The 26974-nt window shown below is 40.7% G+C and overlaps 1 long non-coding RNA gene across 1 annotated transcript; it reads left to right on the top strand.

Moving 5' to 3' along the window:
* Nucleotides 1-33: 33 nt before the first annotated feature.
* LOC132020920 (uncharacterized) lies at nt 34-21854 on the top strand. The gene is made up of 3 exons (XR_009405149.1): nt 34-148; nt 20339-20379; nt 21482-21854. It is a non-coding gene; the product is annotated as an uncharacterized LOC132020920 (long non-coding RNA).
* The last annotated feature ends 5120 nt before the right edge of the window (nt 21855-26974 follow it).

Genomic DNA, 26974 nt, shown 5'->3' with positions numbered 1-26974 from the left:
GGGGCCGGGAGGAGGAACTGGGCTGCGCGGGGAGGAAGACCGAGTCCGGGGCTGGGCTTGTGGGGAGGCCTGGAAACCGGAAGTTGCTTCGCCGCGCGCGCGTCCGAGGGCTAGTTGGCTGCAAACAAAGCTAACGGCGGTCGCTGGGGTTTGTATCTCGAGGTCGCTTAGGGCGGCTCCATCCTCAACCCAAGCTGAGGTCCCGAGCTTTGTGGGTCCTTCCGGCCAAGGGCGCGTCCTGCTGATCCCTCCCCCAGGTCTGTGGAGCGGCCCCCTGGAGCATACCCACTCCCGCGCTCCTGCAGCGTCTGCCATTTAGAAAAACGCTTCTAAGTCCCGGGTATCCCTCTGGACTCGAGCCTTCAGGGAAGTCCAACTGGCTGTCCTTGTTCCCCAGCCTGCTGCCGCCTCCCCAGTGACTTTGTGCGTCAGGGCCGTGGAGAAACAGCGAGTTCCCACTTGGAGATGTGACAGAGGAAAGGAGGGCATTTGGTGACACGCAGAAATCCCTGCCTCTAAATGAGGAGAGTTTCGTTTTTATCCCCTAAACTGAGGGCTTTCCAGTAAGAGGAACGTTTCTGACCCGCTGTACTCTAGGAACCCATTTATAAATACTCAGAACGTACTAAATTGTAAGGCTGAGTAAGCCCTCCGAGAGGGAGGCTTCGTAGCCTAAAGACAAGTCTCTTTAGGATCAGGAAAAAGGAATTCAAACAATGATTGCCACCCAACTTTATAGTAGCCAGGAATGTGTCGTGCGGGAGACCAGTGTGAAGGACACCACTTGAAAAACTGCTGAGAAAGAATAGAAACACATCAACAGTGCAGATAGAGAAGGGAAGCTTTGTGAAACAACAGAATCTCTGTAGTGTTGGAGAAAATTCTGAACTCTCTTCAGTCCCTGATTTTGGCCAACCTGAACTACTTCCAGCTGTAATGCATACTAGCAGAGATAAAAGAATAAAAATCTGGTAAGTTCACTTCCCCCTTTGACATAAAAGTTCCTCTTGCAATAAAGTAGACGGTGCTCATCTCCACCGCTTGCAAATATTAATGAGGAACTTTAGCACATTAACAGAAATAAATTTTTTAAATGACCAAGTCCTTTTCGTGTATATGGTTAGACAAGGTGGGCACAGAATAATTATATGTAGATAATACATCTCATTTTAGCTCAGGAAAAAAGGGGTCATTAGAAGGAAAGAGAATAAAACAGGATTATCAAACCCTCAAAATCTTACCATTCACTGTGGTCAAGGTTGACCAGTGCAGGATGAATAGATTTTCAGCTACAAGAATTGAGTGGAAATTGTGATCATTCGCCTTCCCCAAAACGTTGTTCTCCACCTACTTGTTTGTTGGGTTCTTTACATAGATAGTTAAAGATGTAAGTGATAAATCAACATTCACGAAGATATAAATGTCAACTCCTTGAGAGTAGGGGAAGAGTAGTGCCTGGGGTCTAAGGAGAAAAGGGCATGACATAGCCGCAGGAAAGATACGTGCAGGGTCCTATTGCTGCTATGACAAATTACCACAAACTTAGTTATTTAAAACAACACATATTTATTATCTGGCAGTCCTATAGACCAAAAGCTCAATACACGTCTCAGTGGGCTAAAATCAAGGGGTTGTCCGCTCCAGGGAAGCATCCATTTCCTTCTAGAGACCACCCACATTCCTTGCTTGATAGCCCTTTTCCTCCAACTTCAAAGCCAGCAACAGCTGGTTGAGTCTTTCTCCTGCTGCCATCTCCATGATTCTGTCTCTCACTTCCCTCTTTTACTTATTAAAACCTTGTGATTACATTGGGCCCACCCTGGTAACCAGGATAATCTTCCCATATCAAAATCAGCTGATTAGCAACCTTAATTCTATCTGTATCCTTATTTCCCTTTGCCATGTGAACTGATTTGTACACAGGATACAGGGATTAGGATATAGATATCCCTGAGCGGGTGGGCATCATGCTTCCTCCCCATAGTAAAGGACTCTAAAATAAACTTGAGCTCTGAGGACAAATCACCTACCTCTCAGGGGTATCCCTTGCAAATAATTCAAACATTTCATTAGAAATGCAAATAAGTGATTTTTCACTTTCTCATTACCTATAATAAAGATAGAAAATTTTAAAATGGGATAAAGAAGAGTGGGTTAGGAAGGCATAAATTTTTTAAATGGGAAGAATAATAGTACCTACTCCTTAGCATTGTTATAAAGATTAAATAAAGTGGGGTGCCTGGGTGGCTCAGAGGGTTAAGCCTCTGCCTTCGGCTCAGGTCATGATTCCAGGGTCCTGGGATTGAGCCCTGCATCAGGTTCTCTGCTCAGCTGAGAGCCTGCTTCCCCCTCTCTCTCTGCCGGCCTCTCTGCCTACTTGTGATCTCTGTCTGTCAAATAAATAAATAAAATCTTAGCAAAAGAGATTAAAGTATCTACCATAATATATGTGCTTAATAAATAAGCTGGCCAAAATGGGTGATGGGCATTAAGGAGAACACTAGTGATGAGCTCTGGGTGTTATATGTAAGTGCTAAATCACTAAATTCTACACCTGCAACCAATTTTATCATATATGTTAACTAACTAGAATTTAAATAAAAACTTGAAACGGATAGTAAAGCTAGCTATTGGACTTGGCCAGTGTCCAGATATTTGGGTTCCTCACCTAAGCAATAGTTCTCTGTTGAGGAGGGACATCTAGAACACCTACTTTCCTGAGAAAATACAGGCTGTCAGTCACACCCATATACTCTCCCTTCACATCAAAATATCTTAAATCATCCCTCCCTTTATGCATCAGGAGGAACACCTTCCTCCTCTCCTTTCTAAAACCAGTTTATAAGATAGATGTCATTTCTTTCCCATATCAGATCTAGCTCAATTATCTGCTGTCTTGTACCTTTATTCTTTCTTCCTCTTGGCTCCTTCTCCTCTGCCTGCAAATGTATTCACATCTGGTCTCTACTTGAAAACTGTTGATACTGCTGCTCCCACTAGAAAGGCTACAGACTTGCCAGCTCTACGGTATACATTCATATTACATTGTTTGCCCATATGCCTACCGTACCATCTCTTGCCATCTCTCATTATCAAACTTCTCAAGAAAGAAGGCACTTGCTATATTCATTTCCTCACCACCTACTCATTTCTTATTTCCTGGCTATCTGACTTTTGCCCTCTCCACCCACTAACCTCCCACCACCCCACCAGCCAGACAGATTTCTGATTACAGAATCCAAAACGTTTTTTTTTTTTCATTCTTCAGCTTCCTTGACCTTTTTTCCTAATTAATCCTACCTTCTTAATGTCTTCTCCCTGAGTTTCCATGACATTTGATTCCCCTGGTTTCACTCATCTTTGCTTCCCTAATGTAGATCTGAATTTTCTGCTCTTAATCATCTTCTACATTGTCCTCCTTAGTTATTTCATCATTCTCATTTCTTTTTTTTTTTTTAAGCTTTATTTATTTATTTGACAGAGAAATCACAAGTAGGGAGAGAGGCAGGCAGAGAAAGATGGGGAAGCAGACTCCCTGCTGAGCAGAGAGCCCGATGCGGGGCTCGATCCCAGGATCCTGAGACCATCACCAGAGCCGAAGGCAGAGGCCCAACCCACTGAGCCACCCAGGAGCCCCATTATTCTCATTTCTATTGAAAAGAAAATTCTTAAAGTTATATCCCAACATCCCAACTTCCTTTCCTCGCCCCAAATCATATTTCCGACCCCCTGATAGAAGTTTCCACTTGCATAGCCTATGATCATTTTATTTTATTTTATTTTTTTTAAAGATTTTATTTATTTATTTGACAGAGAAACCACAAGTAAGCAGAGAGGCAGGCAGAGAGAGGAGGAAGCAGGCTCCCCACAGAGCAGAGAACCTGATGCGGGGCTCGATCCCAGGACCCTGGGATCATGACCTGAGCTGAAGGCAGAGGCTTTAACCCACTGAGCCACCCAGGCGTCCTGCCTATGATCATTTTAAACTCAACATATTCAGAACTACCCATATCATCTTTCCTCTCCATTCTTGAATCATGGTTTTTGGGGTTTCAACAATGATACTGACACTTTTCAGTTCTCAGTCATCCTGCCTCTAAACCTTGGAGTCATTTTGGTCATTCTGTACTCTTATCATTGAGGATCCATTTAGGTGATAATTTGAAGTGTATGCCATGTTCTAGGCTATATGCTAACACCTCAATTTGTATCCGTCCTTTCCTTCTCATTCCCACTATTACCAGTGACTGGGGTCATGCTTGCCGCCAATATAGTTCACCTAAGTATTTCTGTTTCATTTTTCCAATACATCGCTCTTGTGATTTGATTTTTCTTTTTAAAAATCTTGAATAATTGGAGAGGGTGATTGGGTTATGGACACTGGGGAGGGTAAATGATATGGTGAGTGCTGTGAAATGTGTAAGCCTGATGATTCAGAGACCTATACCCCTGGGGCAAATAATACAATATATTAATAAAAATAAATAATCTTGAATGATTAGAGGGACTGGGACTTAAGGAGTCAAAGGTGGAAAGGAGATTGAATTCCCTTTGGTGACCTCTTGAATTTTCTACTACATGTATGCATTACATATTCTAAAAACAAAAAAAAAAATTAGTTAAAACAAACAAAAAACTTCAGTGAGATTTTATTGGCTAAGTTTAGCATAAAGCCTTTCATTATGTGGGTCCAACTTAAGTTTACAGCACTATTCCATGTTAGTCCCTTGTGTTTTGTACCACACTGGTCCTCATACCTTGTGGCACATCAGAGTCATGTGAAGAGCTTGTCAAATGGTTGTACCCAGGTGGTAGGCCCACTTACTAAGTCAGAATCCCCAAAGAAAGGGCCTGGAAATCTACCTCTTTTAAGATCCCCAGATCAGTCTAGTGAGCTGCAAGATTATAACTAGGCAGCACTTTAGCCAAACCTTACTACTTACTGTTCCAGATAATTACCTTACATTTTCCAATCTTTTTTGCTTTTATTCACTCCGATTTTCTCACAAGTTCTCTATCTGCCTGTTAAAGATACAGCGCCCCCCCCCAAAAAGATACTATCTCCTTTACTCATCCTCTTTAGAAATAATCTATCTCCTCTTTGCCTGCAATTAGTGATTGTTGTCAGGATCTAGAGCCAGAATTCTAAGTTAAAATTCCAATTTTGTTACTTTACTAGCTGTGGAAATGTTAGGCAAGTTTCTAAACCTCTCTATGCCTCAGTTTCTTCACCTGTTAAATGGGGGTGAAATTATTACCTGCCTCATAGGTTATTATGAAAATTCATGTGTAAGTGTGTAGAATTTTGTGCTTGGCCCGAAGTAAGCACTGAATAAATGTTAGCTATAATTAATACTTTATGACTTGTACAAGTTCCTTCATTGACTTTTGTGGGCTCTAAGCTCTAGAAAGTCTTAAAAATATCATTTGACTCCTTTATTTTATAAATTAGAAAGTGGAGGGATGTCTGGGTGGCCCAGTCGGCCAAGTGTGACTCTTTTGATTTCCACTCAGGTCATGATCTCAGGGTTTTAGGATGAAGCCCCACATTCAGGCTCTGTGCTTAGCGGGGAGGCTGCTTAAGGATTCTCTCTCCCCCTCTCCCTTTGCCCCTCTCTCCCCTACACATGCTCTCTCTCAAAAAGATAAAATTTTTTTGAAAAAAGAAAAGAAAGTAGAGGCTGAGTAATTATAATGTTTACTTTGGCTAATGAGTAGTAATAGCAGGACTAGGATCCAGGCTTTGTGACTTTTTTTTTTTTTTTTAAGATTTTATTTAGTTATTTGACAAAGAGAGAGAGATCACAGGTAGGCAGAGAGGCAGGCACGGCTATTGGGGGGCTGGGAAGCAGGCTCCCTGCTGAGCAGAAAGCCCAAAGCGGGGCTTGATCCCAGGACCCTGAGACCATGACCTGAGCCTAAGGCAGATGTTCAACCCACTGAGCCACCCAGGTGCCCCCAGGCTTTGTGACTTTTAATTCTATACTACTTCTATTATACCACAAGTTTTCAGAATTTTGCATTGTTTAAATGACTACCGACCTACTTTATTTACCAATTTACCACAGGTGAGAGAGAAAATGGATTCATTTGAAAGTAGTTTACACAGGCCCTTTCTATTCAAGCTTCAGGATTTAAAACAAACAAATATATTGTGCTTAGTTTAAATATCTGAGAAAAGTAAAACAAGTCAACATAATATATACTTGATTTATGATGTCTCCAATTTGCTCTTTGGGAAGAAATCTTTCATTCTACCAGAAAGTTAACAGTCCTAGGTTCCAACATGGAAAATATCCTTTCATATGGGTATGTGTTCTTTGTTTTTTGAGCTTTATAAACTTAAACATCCAAATCTAATGGCTCTGAACTCACCAGAATATCTAAAGTATTTATTTATACAACCTCACACCACTGAATTCTTTAAAACTGGGAGATTGTTTGCAGTCTTTAAACTATTGTAATTTTTTAAATCATAAAAATATAATGAAAACATACTTTCCAATGTTTCCTACATGTTTTTATTGACAACAGATTCAGTTGCCTGCCAAGATTTGTTTTTTTCCACATAAAATCACATTGTAGCTATTGTCAGAACCGTAAGTCCTGGAAAACTAAGAAGCTTGGCTAAAGTTGACCACTGTTCAGCCTTGGAAATTGCAGGATTTTTTAGAATTCATGTAGCAACTTCATTCTGTTCTCCAAATATTTTTGATATAAGAATGATGGTAATTAGTGTTTCTTTTATTTTTGTACTTTTAACTATGTAAATGAGATGCTAGAGGAATACCAGCATGGCAAATATATGAATGATAATTCATTGAGCATATGAACTGCTTTCTAATTACTTTATTAATTATTAAAAAAGAAATTTGAAACTAGCCCCAGAATTAAATCCAATGACTATTATTTAAGACACTTTAAAAGAATTGAGCACCATGTTAAGAGAAGATTAGAAAGTTACTGGATTGAAATATGACAACATCTCCCATGACCAAGAGAGCTCATTTCAACAACTGTTTGGTCAGGACAAGATTCTAAAGACTAATTTCCATTACACTGAAATGGCAGCTATCAAGACTCAGATAGATGGTTGTCAGAATAAGGAGAACTCAAGGTAAGCCAAACTAAAAACAGATATCAAGAGCTAGCAAGAGCTGGATAAAAAGCATTAGGTTGAGTTGATTCAGATGCTGAAATGGGCAACAGATCAGACCAAAAAGAAGGAAAAAGAGACTAGGCCAACACAGGAGAGGAGTTGTCAGGGGTATAACTTAGAGTTGATGTTCTGGAATCCTAAATCAGATTATTAGCAAAAAGTTTAGAGGGGAGAGAAGGAGAAAATAAGAGAGGAAAAGTAAAATGGTAGAAGAATGGGTATATGTGTGTGTGTGTGTGTGTGTGTGTGTGTGTGTGTGTATACATACACATACATATATGTATATATTTATATACCATTCAAGTCTTTAAGAACTAGAACAAGGGAGAGGCCAAGCATTTTTAAAAAAAGAGATTATCACTACCAACACATTGGAAAAGACCTCTGTGTCACAATTGTTCTTCTATGTCCTTAACCCCTCTCAGCCTCCTTTTCTTTTTGGCTCCATAATGTGTTTGTGAAGAATTAATAAATAATTTAAGGCTTAATATAGTACAATGCTCAGAACTATTAGCTATCCTTATTTATATAGTCAATTTATATCACATTTATAATATAGTAGAAGAAGTGGTAGAAATGTTTAGAAATCGTCTAGTAGGGGTGCCTGGGTGGCTCAGTCAGTTAAGTGGCTGCCTTCAGCTCAGGTCATGATCCCAGGATCCTGGGATCGAGCCCCACATTGGCCCCTGTTTCCTAATCTCTGTAGAAGGACACCAGTTAACAAATCCAAATGATCCACGCTGCCTTGTCCCTTTTTGTAACTGATCACTTCTCTGACTTTGTGAAGCTCCATTCACACCCCTCCTTATTCCCTCATTTTCCCTTTAAAACACCTGATTACTTCTCTACAAACCCAAGTTGAGTCAAGCCACAGGATGCTATTAAATATCCCTGACTGATCTCACCACCTATAACCAGGGGAAAGGGCTTCTGTTATACCTTCCTTTTCTTCTATTACTTTATTCATTGGAGAGATTTTTTTTTTTTTTTTAAGATTTTGTTTATTCATTCGACAGAGATCACAAGTAGACAGGGAAGCAGAGAGAGAGGAAGAGAAGCAGGCTCCCTGCTGAACAGAGAGCCAGGACCCTGAGACTCCAGGACCCTGAGATCATGACCTGAGCCGAAGGCAGAGGCTTTAACCCACTGAGCCACCCAGGCGCCCCGGAGAGGTTTTTCAAATACCTACCACACTCCCTTTCCTGTGCCTTTGAGAGCTCATATTTCACACTCAGGTCCCCTATAGGCTGCAGTGCTCTCTCTCTGTAATTGGGATTCTGTGCCTTCTTAAACAGCCACACCTGTGACACACCCCTGTGCTCACCCTTAGTTTCTCCTTTCCTCTTTTGAACTCCTGCTTAGTTGCTAAAGGAGGGCGAATAAACCCGTCTTCTTTCTTTCTCTGATTCTATTTAATATAGGAAGCCATAACACACGTCTAATCATGCTTCTTGGGCAAACGAGTGAGTAAATAACACAAACTGTACCAAGGGAAAAAAAAGTTTCAAGTTTTAAAATAAAGTTAGGCTAAAAAAGAGCCAATGCTCTTGATCTCTAAAAAACCTCTTTAATATGCATAGTTCTATTTAGAATTTCCAGAAGTCCTCATTTGATCACCTGAAGTTTCTTTTTTAATTTGCAGCATACAAAATAGGTTTTAAGTTACTTCTTTTTAATTAACTCTTAAATTACTACTTTATCTTTCTTCTATTTGTTAATTATTTATAATGCAAAGGCACTGAGAATTATTCACGGAGGACATGCATCATTCAAGGAGAACAGTCCATTGTAATTACAGTATGGCTTATATAGGCTTCATGGTACAATTATTTATACTATTTTTGTCATGGAAAATATTTTTCCTTCTAAACATTAATTTTTTATCAAATTTAAAATGTAGTTCACCTATGAATTGATAATAAAACATTCTGAACTAAATCTTGACTTGTATAGATCAATCAACATGGGATGGATTTTTTAATGTTCTCTATTACGGAACTATGCTATTTCAGGACTTTTGCACATGCTGTTCCCTGTGATTATAATGCTTTTCCCCTTCTTTCACCTGTTTAATTTCAATCCATCCTTCAGAGCTTGACTCATTCACTATCCCTTCACTGAAGCTTCCTTTTATTTGGAGACTGGATTAAGACCCTTTAACCATTTATGTTTTCATTTTATTTAGGCATCTCTTTTGTATTTACCATAATTGTAATTAAGTAATAATGTCAACATGTATTTTTTTAAGAGATTATTTATTTATTTGACAGGCATAGATCACAAGTAGACACAGAGGCAGGCAGAGAGAAAGAGGAGAAGTAGCTCCTCCCTGAGTGAAGAACCTGATGCAGGGCTCGATCCTAGAACCCTGGAATCAAGACCTGAGCCGAAGGCAAAGGCTTTAACCCACTGAGCCACCCAGGCATCCCCGTCAATGTGTATAAAGCCTATTTCTCTGCCAAAAAATTTTTTTTAAGATTTTATTTATTCATTTGACCGACAGAGATCACAAGTAGGCAGAGAAGCAGGCAGGGGGGTGTTGTTGGTAAGTAGGCTCCCTGCTGAGCAGAGAGCCCGATGCGGGGCTCGATCCCAGGACCCTGGGATCATGAACTGGGCTGAAGGCAGAGGTTTAACCCACTGAGCCACCCAGGCACCCCTCCCTACCAACATTTAACTTTGTGATGGCACTGTTTCCCTCTTCTCAATTATCCCTTAAAATAACCTTTAAGAGGACATGATGTTATGGAGAATGCATTAAATAGCTTCCAAAACAGGTGAATGCTCACACCAGACTTCTAAATATCTGTTTGTTTGCTTTTGTTTGACTTATCTAGTTCAGTGCTATGTGCTAGAAATGTTTAATAACTGTTTTCTAGTAAGACGAAAACTAAGATGCTATTATTGAGTCATGTGAAAAATGTACCTGAAGTGAAGGATTCACCAGTATGTCTCTGTAAAACATGAGGTAAATGATATCCATATTATCTGTGTATAAAATGCCTTATTTGTAAGCATGCTTCATCAATAACAAGTATTTTAACTAGAATTTACCAAGTTCTTAGGCTTCATAAATTGACCACCTCTTATTTTGTAGGTTATAGTGCCATCATGTGGTTGTCATTTTCCTAAATGAAACGTAACATTTTGGTAATAGAGATTATTTTTTATGATTGGTAAACCCAGTCACCCACACACAGGCATGACAGCTTATAATTTAGTACTGATTTCTAAGACTGGCTGTGTATTTCACTGGAAATTTCTGAATCTGAGTTGTTAGCATGCAGAATTTGGAAACATTCATTTAGATGATAAAAAGAGACTTTCTGAATATAATTAATAGCTTGGAGGTTCATGCAGTCTCTACGGATGGTCAGGGTTTTTTTTTTTTAAACTCATGTTTATCATAGAGAATACAAATGAACAATCAGATGAAAAGATGCATAGGTCTAGAAAGATCCCAAGCACAGGAGCTTCTGTCTGTTGGGGTTGGGGTGTGCCACCGTCCTAGCACAGGGATATATTCACCAACCTGGAAACTCTGAATCCCATAGTTTAGAGATTTTTATAGTCTGCATCATGTAGGCAATCTCCAGCCCCCAGAGGACCAGGAGTTGGGCTAATAGTTCCAAGCTTCCTTTCTTTTTAATTTTTAAAGATTTTATTTATATATTTGAGAGAGAGAGAAAAAGAGAGAGAGAGAGAGCATGAGAGAGAGGGAGGGGCAGAGGAAGAGGAAGAAGCAGACTCTCAACTGAGCAGGGAACACCTTGCGGGGATTGATCCCAGGCCCCTGAGATCATGACCTGAGCCAAAGGCATACACTTAACCAACTGAACCACCCAGAGGCCCCTAAATATTTAAGTGTATTCATTTGACAGAGAGAGTACACAAGTTGAGGGGGGCAGACTCTCCACTGAGCAGGGACCTTGATACTGAGCTTGATCCCAGGTCCTGGGATCACGACCTGAGCTGAAGGCAGCCTTCCAGGTGCCCCTAAAATTTCTAAGCTTTTAATCATGGCCTGGTCTTCCTGATGACCAGCCCCCATCCTGAAGCTATCCAGGAGACCACAGAGAGGTGCCTTTTTTTTTTTTTCTTAAAGAATATATTTATTTATTTGACAGAAAACGAGAGAGAGAGAGAGAGAGAGAGACATAGTGAGAGAGGGAATACAAGTAGGGAGAGTGGGAGAGGGAGAAGCGGGTTTCCTGCTGAGCAGGGAGCCTGATGCCAGGGCTTGATCTCTGGGATCATAACCTGAGCCACAGGCAGATGCTTAACCGACAGAGCCACTCAGGTGTCCCAAGAGGTGCCATATTAAAACAAAAGGTGTTCCTGTCGCTCAGAATATTATAGGGGAGGTAGGAGCCCTATGTGAGAAACCAAGACCAAAGACCAAATATTAGAGCAACAGATGTTCCTAGCATCCCTATCACTCGACAGATTACAAGAGTTTTAGGAGCTCTGTGTCAGGAACCAGGGGCAAAGATCAAATTTATATTTCTAAGTATACAACAATTAGCCATTCTATGGGTGTACAGAGGTATCTCATTGTTATTTTTATTTATAGATTTCCCAAATGTCTAAGGATGTTGTGTTGAGCATCTTTTTATGTGCTTATTTTACCTATTTGTATCTTCTTTGGTGAAATATCTTTGCCCATTAAAAAAAATTATTTTTTACTTTCTTACTATTGACTTTTGAGAATTACTTACACATTCTGATAAAAGTCCTTATCATATATGTTTTCTACAAGTATTTTTTCCCTTTCTCAGTTTGTTTCTTTTTTCAATTTTTTAAATTAACATTATATATTAATATATTATGTATTATTTGTTTCAGGGGTATAGGTCTGTGATTCACCAGTCTTACCCAACACCCAGAGCTCACCACAACACATACCCCTACAATGTCCATCACCCAGTCACCCCATCTCCCTACTCCCTACCCTCTAGCAATCCTCAGTTTGTTTCCTAAAATTAAGAGAGTTTGTTTCTTTATTACCCTACTAATGCCCTTTTTTAAAAAAAGATTTTATTTATTTATTTGATGGAGATCACAAGTAGGCAGAGAGAGAAGCAGGTTCCCTTCTGAGCAGAGAGCCTGATGCAGGGCTCGATCCCAGGGCCCTGAGATCATGACCTGAGCTGAAGGCAGAGGCTCAACCCACTGAGCCACCCAGGCATCCCTACTAATGCCTTTTGAAGAAAAGTTTTTAACTCTGATGAAATCCAGTCTATCACTTTGTTATTTTGTGAATCAAGCCTTTGGTATCATACATAAGAAATCTTTGCCTCAGGACGCCTGGGTGGCTCAGTTGGTTGAGCAGCTGCCTTTGGCTCAGGTCATGATCCCGGCGTCCTGGGATCGAGTCCCACATTGGGCTCCTTGCTTGGCAGGGAGCCTGCTTCTCCCTCTGCCTCTGCCTACTATTCTGTCTGCCTGTGCTCGCTCTCTCCCCTCTCTCTCTGATAAATAAATAAAATCTTTAAAAAAAAAAAAAGGAAATCTTTGCCTCAAGAGCAAAGATTTTTTCATATGTTTTCTTCAAGAAGGATAATTTCAGATTTTACTGTCCATTTTCTTTTTTTTAAGATTTATTTATTTATTTGACAGAGAGAGAGGGAACACAAGCAGGGGGAGTGGGAAAGGAAGAAGCAGGCTTCCCGCTGAGCAGAAAGCCCTATGTGAGGCTCAATCCCAGGACCCTGGGTCCATGACTCAAGCCAAGGGCAGATGCCCAACCACTGAGCCACCCAGGCACCCCATTTTTATTTCTTTATTTTCTTTATTTCTGGTTAGCTAGACTCTGAATAAGAAATCAGAAGCCAAAGTCTTTTTTGCCATGTTCTGAAAAAGTAATAGTAGAAAATAGATGTTAATATAAGGAATCAACAGAACCACTTTGGAATGGCTCAGGAGAGGAGAGTGGTATCGTCTAAGGAAAATAGTTCCAAAACAAAAATGTTCCCTGAAAATTCTAGCAAATCTAGATGTAAATAACAAAAATACTTGTATGTAAATATAAAAATATTTGTATAAAAATAAAATATACAATTCTTAATGTAAATAACAAATCCTTAATGTAAATAACAAAAATATTTGTATAGAAGGCTAGTTGCAGTGACTTTCACAGAGATCTTAAAAATGAGCCGTGAATCCCCTCAATGTTAAACTGACATCTGCCAGAGACTACAACATGATAAAAGTTCAAGCAATCTACAGTGCAAATGTGGACCCACAGAACGTAGAGTTGGAAGGCACTTTAGAATTCTTGGGGCACCTGGGTGGCTCAGTGGGTTAGAGCCTCTGCCTTCGGCTCAGGTCGTGATCCCAGGGTCCTGGGATCGAGCCCCATATAGGGCTTTCTGCTCAGTGGGGAGCCTGCTTCCTCCTCTCTCTCTCTCTGCCTGCCCCTCTGCCTACTTGTGATCTCTCTCTCTCTGTCAAATAAAAAAATAATAATAATAAAGTCTAGAATTCTTCTGCATTGAAGTTTTATTAACTCCTTTTTAAGATAAATAAATGAACTGTACAACTACTCTCTTTGAAGCTGAGACTGAACCCTTAAGTCCTCCAAGAAGGAGGATGTGGTTGGAAATGTCCTCTGGATTTCTCAGTTAGAATATTATTTAATAAACATTGAGTGTTACTTTGTGAAGGCATTGTATATGGGCAATAAAAATGTAAGGGAGATCCTGTCCAGGGTTAGGGAAAACAGGAATGTGCAAGAGCTTTGGGAAATAACAACTTTTTGTTTGTTTGTTTGTTTTGTTCATACCACATTTTATTTATCCATTCATTAATCACCACTTGGGTTGCTTCCACATTTTAACCATTGTGAATAATGTTGCTATAAACATGTGATGCAGGGTGCCTGGGTGGCTCAGTGGGTTAAGCGTCTGCCTTCATCTTAGGTCATGATCTCAGCGTCCTGGGATCAGGCTCTCTGCTCAGCAGGGAGCCTGCTTCCCCCTCTCTCTCTGCCTGCCTCTCTGCCTACTTGTGATTTCTCTGTGTGTCAAACAGACAAATAAAATCTAAAAAAAAAAAAAAAAAAAAAAATGCACAAATACCTCTTCAAGTTCCAGATGAGGCTCCCTGCTTAGCAGGGATGATGCAGGCTTGATCCCTGGACCCTGAGACCATGACCTGAGCCAAAGGCAAAGACTTAACCCACTGAGCCACCCAGGTACCACTATTATTTTTTTCTTCTGCTTTCTTTGGGTTTAATTTGCCCTCTTTTTCTATTCTTTAGGTCGAAGCTTAAATAATTCATCTGAGATGTTTATTGTTTTGTAGTGAAAGCATTAATGTCATAAATTTCCCCCTAAGTAATGCTTCAATAGCATCTACAAAGTATTACATGTTATACTTTCATTTAAAAAAATTTTTTTAATTTAAATTCAATTTAGTTAACGTGGAGTATGTTAGTTTCAGGGATAGAATTTAGTGATTCATCAGTTGCATATAATACCCAGTGCTCGTTATATCAAGTGACCTCCTTAATGCTCATCACCCAGTTACCTCACCCTCACCTCCCCTCCAGCAACCCTCAGTTAGTGTCCTATAATTAAGAGTCTTTTATAGTTTGCCTTCCTCTGTGTTTTTATCTTACTCTATCTCTCTTTCCCTTCCCCTATGTTCATTTCTTTTGTTTCTTAAGTTCCACATATGAGCGAGATCATATGACAGTTGTCTTTCTCTAACTGACTTATTTCAGCTAGCATAACCCTCTAGTTCCATCCACATCATTGTATACATTTTCATTTTCATTCATTTCAAAATATTTTCTAATTTCCCTTTTGTTTTCTTCTTTGCCTCATGGGCTATATAAAAAATGTCTTCTTTGTGCTGATGATAAATTCTCTTAGCCTTTGTTTTTCTGAAAAAGTCTTTATTTTGACTTCAGTTTTGAAAGATGTTTTTGCTGGCTAAGTAGTTCTGGATTGACAATTTTTTCCCAGTGCTTTAAAGATACCCTTCATATTTTTCTCACTTTCATAGTTTCTGATGAGAAATATGTTTTAATTCTTTCTTTCCATATAATGATGTTCTTTTTCTCTGGCTGTTGTTTTTTTAAAGACTTATTTATTTTTTATTTTGGGGGGGAGGGGCAAACAGAGAGAGAAACTTAAGCACACTCTGTGCTGAGCACAGAGCCTGATGCAAGGCTCAACCCCACAACCCTGAGATCATGACCCAAGCTGAAACCAAGAATCTGGCACTTAACTGATTGCATCACCCAGGCACCTTCTCTGGCTGCTTTTAAGATGTTCTATCATTGGTGTTTAGCAATTTGATGATGATGTGCCTTGTAATGTTTTTCTTTGTATATATTCTGCTTGTGGTTCTTTGAGCTTCTAGGATCTGATAAGTTTTCATTAAATTTGGAAAATATTTTGGCTATTATTTCTTTAAAACTTCTTTGCTGCCTGCCTGTTTCTAGATCCCATCTACACATACGTAGACCATTTTACATTATCCCACAGGTAACTGATACTCTATTCATTTTGTTTTCTCTTTGTTCTTCTATTATAGATTCTATTGCTGGTTCTTCAAATTCACTGATATTTTCTTCTGCAGTGTCTGGTCTGCTTTTAATCCTGCACAGTGCATTTTTAAATTTCAGGTGTATTTTCATTTTAAGAAGTTCTATTTGGGCCTTTAATGTAGTTTTCCTTTCTCTTTTCATCATATCCATGTTTTCCTTTATCTTTGTGATAAAGGTCTGTTTTAAATACTATTCTTCCCAGATTCAACCTATTATTTCTAGATTTGTTTCTATTGATTGATTTCTCTATTTTTCTCCTGATTATGGATCATATTCTCTTGTTTCTTTGCATATTTCATAATTTTTTAAAGATTTTATTTATTTATTTGACAAAGAGAGACACAGTGAGAGAGGAAGCACTAGAAGGGGGAGTGGGAGAGAGAAGCAGACTTACCCCTGATCAGGGAACCTGAGGCAGGGCTTGATCCCAGGACCCTGAGACCATGACCTAAGCCAAAGGCTTAATGACCGAGCCACCCAGGCACACCCAGCATAGTTCATAATTTTTTAAAATATTTTATTTATTTATTTGACAGACAGAGATCACAAGTAGGCAGAGAGGCAGGCAGAGAGAGAGAGAGAGAGAGAGGAGGAAGCAGGCTCCCCGCCGAACAGAGAGCCCGATGTGGGGCTCGATCCCAGAACCCTGCGACCATGACCCGAGCCGAAGGCAGAGGCTTTAACCCACTGAGCCATCCAGGCACCCCTAGTTCATAATTTTTAATCACATGACAGATATTGTGAATTTTACATTGTTGGTGACCGGATTTTGTTGAATTTCTTTAAATACTGTATAGGTAAGTACTTGAAATTAGATCCTTTTGAGATTTTAAGATTACTAAGATAGATGAACAGCCTTTAGTTTTGGATGATTTTAATCCCATAATTAGGCAGTAATTTTCTGAGAATGCTATCTGATTGCCCTGTATAATATAAGATCTTCCCACTATGGCTTATGGGATTGTAAATTATTTATTCCCTATCCTGTGTAAGGTCTAGGAATTACTTTGTCTATTACACTCTATAGGTCATTTCTTGGACCCAGTTATACTCTCTTACTGCATGCACAACCCAAAACTCAGCCAAAGACTCCTCCAGGTCTCAACCTATCTCTAGAGAGTTCTATCTTCTGTACTACTCTGTCCTGCAAATTCTAGGGCTTTGGCCTCCCTATCTATCTCTTCAGTTCAGTCAAAGATCTAGACTCTGTCTACGTTCCCCTGTGCTGCAGCCTGGAAGCTGGTGAATTGATGAACTAGTTCAATTTAGGGTTCACCTTGTGTTTTCCCTTCCCTCAGGGATTACAGTCTTGCACTCCCTGTTATCTAGTGTCTGAAAACTGTTGTTTTATGTATTTTGCCTGGTTTTCTTGTTTTAGACAGAAGGATAAATACAATTCTAGTCTTTCCATCTTGGCTAAAAACAGGAGTTTTCTGCAAATTTTTGTAATATTGAAAATATGGGTTGGAGTTAAGATGATGGAGTAATAGAAGGATCCTATGCTTGCCTCAAACACAGCTCGATCAGTATCACATTATTCTGAACACTCAGGGAAATCAATATGAGGACTGAGAGAACAAACTGCACAACTAGAGGAAGAAAAGAGGCCACATCGAGGAGATAGGAGATACAGAGATGTGATTTAGGGGAGAGAAAAAATAACCAGTGCTATGGAGGGGAGGGAGCTCTGATGAGGCAGAGAGGAGAGAAAGAAAGAGAAAAAACAGAGTGCAGTACATTGCACAAGAAAAACACTTCTCCAAAACCACTGATGGGGGAAACAAGAGGGGCTGATTATTGCATGTTTACAAGCAGTGGAGCTCAAAGACTAAAGTTCTAGAAGTCTGAGCCATTACTGGGTGTAGTCTGGCAGATGTAGATGTGCTCCTGTAGAGAAAGAGAGCAGAGGCCTGGGAGTGGACAGCATGGTCTGAGGATCCCCTGGGTCACACTGGAAGAGACAGTTTCCCTTCTTGGAGTACATTTGGGAGAGGCAGCACTGCCCTTCTGGGGACAAAATAGACAACGGCTGCCATTCGTTAACATACCAACAGAACTGCCTGCAAAGGCTTTTCACTGTGCTTTACCATAAACTCCCAAGACCTGCATGTTTGTGTGATTGCTCCTCTGGAACAAACCAATACCAGTCCCAGCATGGCAAGACCCTCCTCTAAAGGATCAGTGTGGGTCTGTGCCATGACAGATCACTAAAACTGGAGTTTTGAAACCTAGCCATTGCACCTGAGATAAAACACAGTAGCATTGGGCTGCCAGTGGGCAGAGGACTGGGATACAGACAGGGTGAACACAGGAATCTGAGGGATACGTGGGACAAATGAGGTAAGATTGTTTGCTCTTCTGTGAGGTCTTCCTGCGTAGCAGCAGAGTGAACTCCCCTCTCCAAGGACAAGATAGCTGGCTGACACATTTCCTGCCACCCTCCCACATTGATCAGGACAGATCAGTCAGTGAGCAGCACAGTGCCCCGCAGTCGAGACTTGAGCAGTATACACCAGGCGCCCCCATCCTGTATTTTGCTGATGCTTCTGAACTAGGTAGGACAAGTGTGTCTGAGAGTCAGAGCAGCAGTGGGCTCCTCCCCTGGAAGAACTGCACAACATCCACGGCCCCCCAACACACACCCAGCCTACTGACCACTGGGTGCTACAGAGCTTAAGCTCTAGGGGAAATAGGCTCTACCTTCTTTTAACAAACTAACCAAAACACACCTAGTTAAAACTCACCACGCAGGAGGTACCTGGGTGGCTCAGTCAGTTAAGTGCCTGACTTCAGCTAAGGTCATGATCTCAGGGTCCTGGGATTGGGAACTCTACAGAGTGCCCTGCTCAGCAGGAGTCAGCTTGTCACTCTGCCACTCTTCCTGCTCAAGGGTGTGCTCACTTGCCCCCCCCCCCCCCTAAATAAATAAAATCTTAGAAAACAAACAAAAAAACCTCACCACACACTGAACAAGGTCCAAACACTCACCATCTCACTTGCAGGCAAGGAGAAACTTTGCAGAGGACTGATCTGAGGGAAAGAGAGCCAAAGCAGCACAGTATACACAGCACAGACCAGAAACACTTCCTGAAGTGCCAGGCCCTGGACAGTATATAACCTCTTCTTAATATAGCCATTACTCTTGGGATCTGGAAACATAACAGGCTTTTTTAACACACAAAAGACAGAGACCTAGACAAAATGCCAAGATGGAGCAATTCACCCGAAAGGAAAGAACATGAAGAGGTCACGGCCAGGGATCTAATCAATAATACATGTAATAAATAATATTTATTTATTATTCTGAACCAGAATTTAAAACAACAATCGTAAGGATATTCACAGGGTTTGAGAAAATTATACAAGACACCAGGGAGTCACTTCCCACAGAGATAAAAGACCTAACATTTAGGGGGGGAAAAATGCTATAACAGAGATGCAAAACTGACTGGATGAAAAAAAAGCCAAAACTGACCACAAGGATGGAAGAAGCAGAGGAATGAATAAGTGACATACAAGATAAAATTATGGGAAAGCCTGGGTGGCTTAGTTGGTTAAGCTTCTGCCTTGGCTCAGGTCATGATCCTGGAGTCCCAGGATCGAGACCTGCATTGGGCTCCCTGCTCTGTGGGGAGTCTGCTTCTCCCTCTCTCTCTGCTCATACTCTCTCTCTCTCTCAAATAACTAAATACAATCTTTTTTTTTAAAAAAGAGAAAAATGTCCCTTCCTTAGGGCCAGCATATCTATGGACAGACTACAGTATTCATGACCTGAGCCTCGTCAGTGCAGGTACCAAATTCCCCCCAAAGTGTTGGAGAATAAGCATCTCTCAGCCAAAATTTGCCTATTGAATTCCATTTTCTCTCCAACTTTTTCTCTGCAGTTGAAGAGAACACATTCAAGAATCACATCCATGTGGGGGATTTACCGCTTGCTAAAATGTTAGTTTAAAAGAAAGGCACTCCAAAACTTCCTTGCTTGTCTAATTCCTTACAGTATTAGCATTCTGCTTAATATAGTCTCTTCATCTATAGTGAGAATTCCAAACTGGAAACCTGTCACTACTTTTGAACTCTGGGAAAAAAAAATAATTTTGTGATCCGTTTTCAGCCACCTTCCACACTGATCCCACCATCAGCTTTAACGGTTATTTTCAAATAAAAAACAATAAGAAGACACGTTTATTTTAGATAAATCTCAGTGGAATTAAAAAAGTGAAATGAAGGCCAAAACATACACCAAGCATAACACCGGAAAATCAGATGAATTATCTACACCATCAGAAACTAACAACACAGCTAACTTCGATCCCGGTGATCACTCCCATCACAGGCTGGCTGAACTGAACCACCAAGCTGTTCAACGAGAAATGGCTCCACAGACTGTTAGGCTAATGACCCTCAGAAGCAACATTGGTCTTTATTAAGAGCATATGATTTCCATTCATTATAAATAGCCCTTTGTATACAATACCCTAATAATGAGCTAGTTACCTGCTCCCCAAAAGAGGTCCTGTAAGGACACCTCATAAGAAGCACTTTTGTTCATCTTGTTTCAATGCTTTTGTATGCTTAAAATGAAAATATCTTAAATATTCTATGATCATAATTTTCTGTTTCAGAATTATGTCCCTGGTCGCCACAAACCACTAAGAACTGTTATGTAAGTAGTACAAAATATCTTTTGTCATATTTTTATTTTGAGCAAACAGAATTTTTATATCATTCGTATTTGAAAAACAACTCAAAGTTCTTTGAGTTGGTAAGGCTAGTCCTTCCCTGAGAGACCTTATTTTAAGGAAACAGGCATATACTGGGGTTGGCTGAACTTTAGATTTACCTTTGGCTTCCTGTTTGTCAGGGAGTCTGCTTTTCCCTCTCTCTTTACTGTTCCCCCTACTTGTGCTCTCTCCTTCTCTCTGTCAAATTAATAAATAAAATCTTTTTTTTTAATAAAGATTTTTATTTATTTTATTTGACAGAGGGAGAGATCACAAGTAGGCAGAGAGGCAGGCAGAGGCAGAGGGGGAAGCAGGCTCCCTGCTGAGCAGAGAGCCCGATGCGGGGCTTGATCCCAGGACACTGAGATCATGACCTGAGCCGAAGGCAGGGGCTTAATCCACTGAGCCACCCAGGCGCCCCAATAAATAAAATCTTAAACAGACAAACAAACCTTAGATTCACCCTTAAAACAGTACTTAATGGGGGCACCTGGATGGCTCAGTTGGTTAAGTGTCTCCCTTCGACTCAGGTCATGACAGGTCATGATGTCCGGGTCCTGGGATCAAGCCCCACAATAGGCTCTCTTCTCAGCAGAGAGTCCACATCCCCCTCTCACTGTCCTTCTGTGCTCACTTTCTCTCTCAAACAAATAAAATCTTTTTTTTTTTTTTTTTTTTTTTTTTTAAAGAACATTTTTTTTTTTTTTTTTAAAGATTTTTTTATTTATTTATTTGACAGAGAGAGATCACAAGTAGGCAGAGAGGCAGGCAGAGAGAGAGGAGGAAGCAGGCTCCCCGCTGAGCAGAGAGCCCGATGCGGGCCTCGATCCCAGGACCCTGAGATCATGACCTGAGCCGAAGGCAGCAGCTTAACCCACTGAGCCACCCAGGCGCCCACAAATAAAATCTTTAAACAAACAAACAAAACAATACTTAATTTAACTTTGGAGAATACAAAAAGAAGAGGGAGAAAAAAACCAAGGTCTAGCTGTTTCTGCATGACTTGACTTGCTCTGATGAGTTTAACTTCCATGTCCCTTCCAGATGGGCCACAAGAAAAAGGAGTGACTCCTTCTTATGACTCCAAATAATGCTACGACATGGTTCTGCAGACACTGACAGCCCCAGGAATAGTCACAGCACCACTGACTTGGTCTTCCCATCTCTCTACCAGGAGCCTTTTCAACTCTGAGTAATGGCTCCAACAACTCCGTTTTTCTCTGTGTCTTGTAAAAAGGGTGCTGAAAACTACCTCTCTAATGAATAGCTATACTTTTATAATAATGTTTCCTGCAAATAATACGTGCTACATGGCATAGAAGGGGTTGACTCTACATTTTCAAACCTCAGGCTTTGGGAAAATACCTTCAACTTCAAGAATCACTTCTAGGGTGTTTGGGTGGCTCTGTTGGTTAAACGTTTGCCTTCACCTCAGGTCCTGATCCCAGGGTCCTGGGATAGAGCCTTGTGCTGGGGAGTCTGCTTCCTTCTCTCCCCTCCCCCGTCAAGCTTCTGTAGTCTCTCTCTCAAATGAATAAATAAAATCTTTCTTAAAAATTTAAAAAATAAAGAATCACTTCTACTTGTATCTTTACACTAAGGGACTGACATTTTTGGTTCAAATATTTTTAGAGGAAATGTTTGTCAGGAATACAACATCACCACATTTTTTGGAGCATTCTTCACCTAGACAAGCTACAATTCAAGACTTGAATTTCTAACCTCTATTTCAAGAAACCAACACCACCATTTCCTTATTCCAGCAGAAGTGTTCTCAGGTAAAGAAACTGACTCTTGCAATCAAATAATTTAAATAAGTACCTCCTTAAATGTTTTTTCCTGAAGAATATAACAGTGCAACACAGATGCAACTGAGAGACTTTTTTTCCCTGAAGGTTTCTACTAAGATGTTCTTGAGTATCAGATGGCTGAATCAAACACCCATTCTGTTCACTGCCTGCTTCAGGACGCCAGGTTGTCAAGCTGTGGCTGATGAGATTTCAAAAGGTCCACAAAAGGGGCACCTGAGTGGCTCAGTTGGTTAAGCATTTGCCGTGGGCTCAGGTCATGATCCCAGAGTCCTGGGATCCAGCCACACATTGGGCTCCCTACTCAGTGTGGAGTCTGCTTCTCTCTCTCCCTCTGCCACTCCCCCTGCTTGTGGGCTCACGCTCTCTCTCTCCCTGTCAAATAAATAAATAAATAAAAAAAATCTTTTTAAAAAAAAAATGCACAAAAATACTAAATTGCACTGAACACTTGTCAAACCAAGCCAAAGCTACTGCAGGAAACACAGATCAGAGATTTACAGATTCTAATAGGCATTCCATTTTCATATTCCTCATCAAAATGGACTCTCAAAAGGAGCGTCCACTGTCAGTACTATAAAATATGAAAAACCCACACACAGGACTAGCTGATTTTTTTTAAAGATTTTATTTATTTATTTGACAGAGATTACAAGTAGGCAGAGAGACAGTCAGAGAGAGGAGGAAGCAGGCTCCCTACTGAGCAGAGAGCCCGATGTGGGGCTCCATCCCAGGACCCTGGGATCATGACCTGAGCCGAAGGCAGAGGCTTTAACCCACTGGGCCACCCAGGCGCTCCAGGACTAGCTGATTTTTAAAACTGAGTAAAAAATAAAATTAAAATGCTTGGCTAAAAGAAGAAAAACTTACCACAACTTTCAGTATATTACATCCAAAAAGGAAGGAAGAACGAAAACAGAAAAGGAGTAGCTCTAAGGAAAGAAAATCAAGTGATTTTTGAATTTAAGTAAAGAAATTACACACCTTCCTGGTACACACGGAGAGCTATCCTACCACCCGTTGCCAGAATGGCAAGCAATGTCTTTTCCATCAAAAATACCATTAGGCACTTCTTAGAACATGATGCTAGTTTTAATGAGTTCAAATAAAAATGCACCAAAACTGGTGGAGGAGGGGCAGGACATTGACATCAAGTCTGAAGTTAATGGCAGCCCCTGGAGCTGTGCAGCCTAGAGTCTATGAAGTTCCACACCCAGGCCTTGAATGTGTCAAAGTGACAGAGAGAGTAGGACCATTAGGAAGTTGCTCTACTGTTTCTTTTTCACCCTGAATCCTGGAACCTGCACTCAGTGGTTCTGAAGAGGAGTAGGAGGAGAGTTGCCCCCTTGGGGAAATTATACTTGGCAATTACATTTGTGGTGTCATGACTGGGGGTGGGAAGACGCTACCTGCACCTACTGGGCAGAGTCAGGGACACTGCTAATCATCCTGCTTGGACAGTGCAGCCCCCACCATCAACAAAGAATTATCCCACCCAAAGTATCAATAATGCCAAGGTTGTGAAACCCTGGCACAGCTTCAGAACTCTGCTTTACTGAAAAGGTTCCAGAATTTTATGCTAAGAAGTTAGGCTCAAGTGAATATACTTTCACACGTGAATGTGGCTAAACAAGACAAAAACCCATTTATGAATGCTACTTTGAGGAATAAAAAACTAAAAACTATACAGGCAATTTACAGACTATTCTTCTTGACAGGACTTCAGTATTGTGGTTTGATATCACATTTCAAACCGTGTTAAAGTCAGATACAGAGAGCAAGGGGAAAACACTCATTTGATGCCTTGAACTTCAACCTCCCATGTCCAAAGTGAATGCACAGATCTAGTCTGAGGACACAGAAGACTAGGGCAGCAAGGACAAGGCTGCACTAAGCCATGCCTAAGAGGAGGTAGCTGGCTGCCATCTAGCAGACTAATGTCCACACTCACCCACATGAGCCCTTTGCTCTCAAACTTTCACTTCGGCCCAACACTCCTTCCCACAATCCCCTTCATTCCTTCCTTCTAGTCCTGTCACAGTGTTGTCTTAGAAATATCCAGGCACAAGAATAAATTTTATTGTCAAAAAACCCCACAAATGGTCCTCAGAATATTTACTACTTAAAGATTTTATTTATTTATTTATTTATTTGTTTGTCAGAGAGAGAGAGAGAGCGAGCGAGTGCAGGCACAAGCAGGCAGAGTGGCAGGCAGAGGCGGAGAGAGAAGCAGGCTCCCTGCCGAGCAAGGAGCCCGATGAGGGACTGGATTCTAGGATCCTGGGATCATGACCTAAGCCGAAGGCAACAGTTTCACCGACTGAGCCACCCAGGCGTCCCAGAATACTCACTACTTAAATGAGAGAAGAAAATATTGTCTGGATAGCCAGTCTCCTGGTTTCATGTCAGAATTCCACAGGACCTCTCCCAGCAGAACATCTCCATCAACTCTGAAAGTCACTGCCATGCTTGCTATCCACCCCAAATCGTTCTCAGGGATGCAGAGGTGCCCAGACATCACCCAATATAAAAGCAACCAATCCACTACAGAGGCCTATTCTTTACCACTCAGGGCCTTGCTGGGCTGTTGCAGTGCATGCCATGTTGTCTTGTATCTGGGTGCCCCCTGACTTGTCCCACCTTAACAATGCTATCACAGCTCCTCCTCACCTCCTCTCTTCATGTACTTCACTTCCAAACGCCCAGGGGCTGCCAACAGCTTCATAACATGAATTACCAAGTAACCCTCCTACTGCAGAAGAGAGCTCTACACACAGCCAAGTGTGCTCGCAGAGCTTGCACGGCGCTTCAGATACATGGCCTGGCAGAAAAAGCCATCTTCCACTGAAGCAAATGGCTTGCAAAGCAAGAATATGCTCCCCACCCCTTAAATTTATCCCTGAGTGGTTAATAATTAAAGTCACACTTTGAATACTGGCTTTACCAGGCTTTCTCTGCACTTCCTACAAAACATAAGAAATGGAAAAATCAGATATTAGATTTATTTTATAGAAAAGATATGCTAAAATTAAAGTGAATAAACAATTTCTATCTCTTCAGTAACCTCCCAAGAGAGGGATGACTGGGCGGCTCAGTCAAGTCCAACTCTTGATTTTAGCTCATGTTATGATCCCAGGGTGCTGGGATCAAGCCCCACATCTGGTTTCCTGCTCAATGGAGAGCCTACTTCTCCCTCTCCCTCTGTTACTGCCCCCCACTTGTGCTCACTCTCTCTCTTTCACTCTCTCTATCTCAAATTAATAAATGAAATCTTTAAAAAAAAAAAAGAAAAGAAAAGAAAAAAAGGAATTATGTAGAAACAACAATAATGAAAAACCAGTAGGACAGATCAATGAAACTAGGAGCTGGTTCTTTGAAAGAATTAATAGAATTGATAAACCCCTAGGTACACTTATCAAAAAGAAAGAGAAAGGATGCAATTAAGGAAAGTTAATTCATTAATGAAAGAGGAGAGGTCACAACCAACACCAGAGAAATACAAAGAATTATAAGAGAATATTATAAAAAACTGTATGCCAGCAAATCGGGAAATCTAGAAGAAACGAATAAATTCTTAGAAACATAAAAACTACCAAACTGAAAGAGGAAGATACAGGAAATTTTAATAGACCCATAACTAACCAGCAAAGAAACTGAATCAGTAATCAAAAATCTCTCAACAGGGGCGCCTGGGTGGCTCAGTGGGTTAAGCCGCTGCCTTCGGCTCAGGTCATGATCTCAGAGTCCTGGGATCGAGTCCCGCATCGGGCTCTCTGCTGAGCGGAGAGCCTGCTTCCCTCTCTCTCTCTCTCTGCCTGCCTCTCCATCTACTTGTGATTTCTCTGTCAAATAAATAAATAAAATCTTTAAAAAAAAAAAAAATCTCTCAACAAACAAAAGCCCAGGGCCAGATGGCTTCCCAGCAGAAATCTACCAAACATTTAAAGAAGAGTTAGTACCTATTGTTCCCAAACTGTTCCAAAAAATAGAAATGGAAAGAAAACTTCCAAACTCATTTTGTGAAGCCAGCATTACCTTGATTCCAAAACCAGACAAAAACCTCAATAAAAAATTAAAAGGATACAACAGTATCCTTATTAAAAGAATTATTCACCACAATCAAGTTGGATTTATTCCTGGGCCACAGGGGTGGTTCAATATTCACAAATCAACCAATGTGATATACCACGTTAATAAAAGAAAGGGTAAGAACCATATGATCCTTTCAATAGGTGCAGAAAAAGCATTTGACAAAAGCATTCGACAAAGTACAATATCCATCCTTGATAAAAACCCGCAACAAGTTAAGGATAGAGAGAACATACCTCTGCATGGTAAAGGCCAGACATGAGCGACCCACAACTCATACCATCATCAATGGAAAAAAATTGGGAATTGTTCCTGTAAGGTCAGGAACAAGACAGAGATGTCCACTCTCACCATTGTTACTTAATATAGTACTGAAAGTCTTAGACACAACAATCAGACAACATGAACAAATAAAAAGCATCTAAAATGGTAAGGAAGGGGTCAAATTTTCACTACTCGCAGATGACATGATAATCTATGTAGAAAACCCAAAAGACTCCACCAAAAAAATTGCTGGAACTGATACATCAATTCAGCAAAGTTGCAGGATATGAAGTCAATGTAGAGAAATCTGTTGTATTTCTATACACCAATAATAAAGTAGCAGAAAGAGAAATCAAGGAATCAGTCCCATTTATGA

Source organism: Mustela nigripes, chromosome 6 (assembly GCF_022355385.1).
Source record: "Mustela nigripes isolate SB6536 chromosome 6, MUSNIG.SB6536, whole genome shotgun sequence".
Taxonomy (NCBI): Eukaryota; Metazoa; Chordata; class Mammalia; order Carnivora; family Mustelidae; genus Mustela; species Mustela nigripes.
This window is presented reverse-complemented; position numbering and strand designations above follow the sequence as displayed.